This window comes from Narcine bancroftii, chromosome 5, assembly GCF_036971445.1.
Source record: "Narcine bancroftii isolate sNarBan1 chromosome 5, sNarBan1.hap1, whole genome shotgun sequence".
Taxonomy (NCBI): domain Eukaryota; kingdom Metazoa; phylum Chordata; class Chondrichthyes; order Torpediniformes; family Narcinidae; genus Narcine; species Narcine bancroftii.
Window position 1 is genome coordinate 40471679 of NC_091473.1, and position 5254 is coordinate 40476932.

The following is a 5254-nucleotide window of genomic DNA, read 5'->3' on the forward strand; positions in this document are numbered from 1 at the left end:
TGTATTGGGGGGGGGGGGGGGGGGGGGAGGAGGAGGTGGGGAGAGAGTTGGTATAGAGGCTGTTAAGTGAAAGGTAAGCAAAGAGTATGGGGAAAATTGAACAAAGGTAGAAATATTTGGACTGTTAAATGTGTATGAGAAGAACACTGTGGGTTGTTGAAATTGGAAAACCTTGCATGGGTTGACTAGAAGTTCAGGACTACCCTTGCAAAATTAATAGATGTGCAAAGTTGTCATTCAATCTGCATTTAGTTTCTCCAGTGCAGCAGAGACTACAACATAAACATCAAATACAATATACAAAATTGGAAAGAGTTCAAATAAATTGCTACCTCACCTGGAACTGATAATTTCTATGTCTGGAAAGGGGTCATTTAAGAAGGCAGAGAGTCACAGCAGGTGGAGACTCAAACTTGGAGCTGTGGTATTTCTACCATCAGAAATGGGGTCTGGAGCCTGCCGCTGCTATCCACCTTGCTTCCATCTGGGAAACTCCAGGGCCGGCCGTCGCTGATGGTTACAACGGTCGGCCACCAAGACAGTTTCCTTTATGGGTCCAGCACTCAGGGCAGCTTTTCCTCATGGATATGGGTGGAAGTCAGCATCTTCCCCCGCCACCCCCCCCCCCCCCCGAACCGAGACACCCATGCCGAGAAGTCAGGACTGTCCCTCACTGCTGCTAACAATAGCAGCATATGCATATATAGGGTGTGGACCATCCCACCTGAGTTTGGTTCCTACCATTTTATCTGGACCTTCACTTTGGCTGATGTGTCTCAGCCCCTACTGGGTACAGACTTAAAAGAAGCCCACTACCTCCTGGTTGACCTGAAAGGGCGCCAGACCTTCACCCTTCAAGAAGAAACCCCCACCTCGACTTGGTATCTTTATCTGGCAATGAGTTTGCCAGAATCCTGGAAGTTCTCCACCGCAGTCCTGAAAAATGACATGCGGCCCCACATCCTCACACAGGAACAACCTCTACATGTCTGGGCATGCAGGCTTCCTCCCGACAAACTGAGGCTTGCCAAGAAAGGGTTCCAGAAGATGGAGGTGCTAGGAATCATTTGGCACTCAGACAGCCCATAAACCTCTCCACTACACATTGTGCTGAAGTCTTATGGTGGATGGACACCCTGTGGGGACTACTGCTGGCTCAATGATGCCACAACAGCCAACTGGTACCCAGTTCCCCACATCCAGGGCTTCATGGCCAATCTACATGGAGTGAGGATCTTCTCAAAAATTAACCGGGACTGGAGATATCACCAGATCCCCATGCACTCCAGCGACGTCCCCAAGACAGCCTCATCACTCTGGCCTTTTCAAGTTCCTCTGCATGCCTTTCGCCCTCAAAAACAGCAGAGACTTTACAGAGCATCGAGCTCTAAAATAACAGTCAACTTTCTCTTACACGTTAGGAATTGTATTTTCTTCCATCTGAGTAATCATGTTGTCACTAGATTGCAACCCACTGTTAGCGCATCCAAATGGAGGTTATTCACCTTCCTTTAGATTAAGTGCCTCTTAATCTCTGCCTTGAATATGTTAAATGAATTTGCTTCCATTACCTGTTTAACATTTCAAAGTGGGTTTCAAACAATGTTTTGGCAGGAATAAAGTATCTATATTGGTTTAGTAAAGAGTTCAGTTTTGAACAAACTAGTTAATATAATTAAATGCATATTTAATGTGCAAATTGTTTTTCACGTTCTACTTTGGGAACCTTTTTTTAAATATTTTTATATGCCAAACATGGAATCAACAAGAACAGAAAAATACGAAGAGTAAATTGTACATGATGGCTATAATCCTCATCACCCCCACCCTCCAATGAAAAGTGAATAAAGAAAAGAAACAAGCCCCAAAAAGATGATGAAAAAAAAAGAACAAAAAAGGAATTGTCAGGAGTCCATCATCTACCCTACAATTTCATATTTTCAAAATTTACTTAGATCTCAAAGGGGCTATTAGTGTGGATCTCGAAGGTGAGATGGGACACAATTAAAGATTTGCACCTGGATTTTGTAAATATGGCTGCCATATTTGTAAGAACATATATTTATTTCTTAGGTTATTTTATAGGTAATCTTCTCAAGGGGAACACAACTATGCTTTCCGCATTCCAACGGGCTGCACCGAGACGTGAATCAGACTTCCAAGTAATCACTATACATTTCCTGGCCACTGCCAATGCAATTTTAACAAATATTATTTGTTGTCGGGATAGTCGCATTCAAGGTCTTATGGCAATATTCCCCAATAATAATTCTGGGTTCTGTGAAAATTGGATTCCTGCAATTTGCTCTAAAAAATTTCCCCAGATCTATCCAAAAGGGTCTTACCTTGGAACATGCCCAAGTTGAATGTAGAAAAGTTCCTATCTCCTCACTGCACCTAAAGCATTGGTCTGAAATATCTGATTTACATTTATTTAGCTTTTGTGGTGTGAGATATAACTGGTGTAAAATGTTATATTGCACAAATCTTTATCTTACATTTATTGTATGTCATACAGTTCAAGCATAAATCAGACCAGTTTTGATCACCAATATTTATATTTAAGTCTGAGTCCCATCTCAGTCTAGACTTGTGTAGCCCCTGTTTAGGGGTTCCCATTTGAAATAGTAAATACTTTGCTGAAGTAAATATCTTTGTGTTTCCCTTTTAAATCAGAGTCTCCACATCACTAGGTTTTGAGTCATTATCACGCCCAGTTTATCCCTTAAATATGCTCTTAACTGAAATAGCAGAATTTGTAATATTAGCAATACCAAACTTGTTTATTTTTAATTGTTCAAATGACATGTTACCCCTGTTCAGAACAATCTTCAATAAATCTGATCCCTTTCCAGGACCATATATCTAAAATGTTAGGGGTATAAGTCTATTCTGAGTCAGGGGTGTTTTTCCAAGATATTCCCTCAGTACCCATCTGGTAATTTATTTTACTCCAGATATTAATTAAATGTTTTAACAAAGGGGCTTCCTTCTCACTATATAATAATTTTGAATCCCATTGATATATAAAAAATCTTCTTTCCTACTTTATACAGTTCCATTTTTATCCATAAAGACTCATCTCCTCCCTCAAATAAGGAGGTAAGAAATTTACTTTGGGCTGCCCAATAATAATTTAAAAAATTTGGGAGCTGTAAACCTCCCAATTCATATTTTCATGTTATTTTTTATTTGGAGACTCTAGCCATCTTACCCCTCTATAAAAATGTTTTGACATGTTTGTTTAGATCATGGAAAATACCTTTGAGCCACTAATATAGGCAGTGTCTGAAATAGATATTGTACTCTTGGAAATGTATTCTTTTTACACAATTGTCTCTGTCAACTAGTGTTATTGGCAGAGCCATCCACCTCTTCAAGTCCTCTTCAACTTTTTTAAGCAAAGGGAGGTTGTTTAATTTATATAAATTCTTTAAATTATGATCTGTTTTAATCCCTAAATATTTAATCCCATTTGGCAGCCATTTAAATTGAGGTTTTTTTTGACATTGACTATAATCTCAACCCATAAGAGGCATAATTTCACTTTTATCCATTTATTTTATAACCTCACTTTTCCATATTCTTCCAGTTTTCAGTACAATTTTTGTAATGAAGTTACTGTTCTGTCACTATTATCAGTCCATATTCTGAAAATAATCTTATATTCCTCCTGGTTAACCCCGAATCCCTTAATGTCTGGATCTCGCCGAATTGTCTCAGCTAACAATTCTATAACCAGAATAAAGAGAGCTGGGGATAGTGGATATTCTTGACTGCTACATCTAGATAAGGAGAATGCTGGAGAAATTTGTCCATTAGTTACAACTTTGGCTTTAGGTTCATGATATAATGCCCTTATCCAATTTATAAAAGTTTGCCCTAATCCAAATCTTTCCAGCATTTTTAATTAAAAAGTCCCATTTCAATCTATCAAATGCCTTTTCTGCATCCAGGGCCACAGCTACACTCAAATCACCTCCTGTTTGAGCCAGAAGAATTACACTAAACAATCTGTTTATATTATCAGCAGATTATCTCTTTGTGACAAAGCCTATTTGATCCATATTTATTAATTTCAGCAAAAATTTCACCAGTCTATTTGCCAAGGCTTTAGCAATAATTTTATAATCTGAATTCAGTAATAATGATGGTTTCAGTGGGTTGCTATTTCTTTTGGTAACACTGTAATTATTCCCATTAAAAATGATTCCAGTTGAGTATAAGTCTCAACTGTTTGATCTAATATCTCCACAAAAAGAGGCTTAAAAGATCTTTAAATTCTTTTTAAAATTCAGGGGAGAACCATCCTCCCCTGGATACTTATTAACCTGCAATGAGCTCAATACTTCCCTTATCTCCATCTGAGTAAAGGGGGGATTCTGTTCTATATCTAAATTTGGAAGTTCCATTTGTGAAAGGAACTCTTCAATTTTATTAATATCTCGAGATTCTGATTGATATAATTTAGAATAAAATTGTTTAAAAAGCCTCATTAATTTCTTGCAGTTGTTCCAATTGTATCTGCTTTGACCACATTGATTGCTCTTAAGACCTGTTCTGCTTTCAACTGCCAAGAAAGGACCTAATGAGCTCTTTCCCCGAACATAGGACCTTTGTTTAGTTCTTAATATTGCTTTCTCTGTCTCTTATAATGTATTATACTTAAGATTTTTATTAATAAGTAATCTGCATTTTTCTTCAGAACCCCTTTGGTGAAGCTCCTTTTCCAAATGGAGTATCTCTTTTTCTAACTCTTCCACCTCCCTTGTATATTCTTTCTTCATCTTTGAAGTATAACTTGTTATTTATCCTCTTAAATATGCTTTTAAAGCAACCCATATAATCAATGTATTAGTAGTTGAATAGCAGTTGGTCTCAAAGAACATCTCAATTTATTTCCTTATAAAAATCACAAGAGTCTGATCTTTTCAACAGCAATGAATTCAAACACCATCTATATATTGTCTAATATTTATCTGGCATTGAAATAGTTAATACCAGAGGTGAATGATCTGATAAAAGTCTCTCTTTATATTCTGATTTCATGATCCAACCCTATAATTGATTAGATGCCAAAAACAAATCCAGCCGAGAGTGGGAATCATGTCTATTAGAATAGAAAGAATAGTTCCTTTTCCATGCATCCATTAAATTCAATCCTCTTATTAATATCAGGGAATTTTTTGCCACCTTTGTCCTAGCAACTGCCCTACTTTGGGAAGCTTTTGAACCATTCAACTAAATCAATACA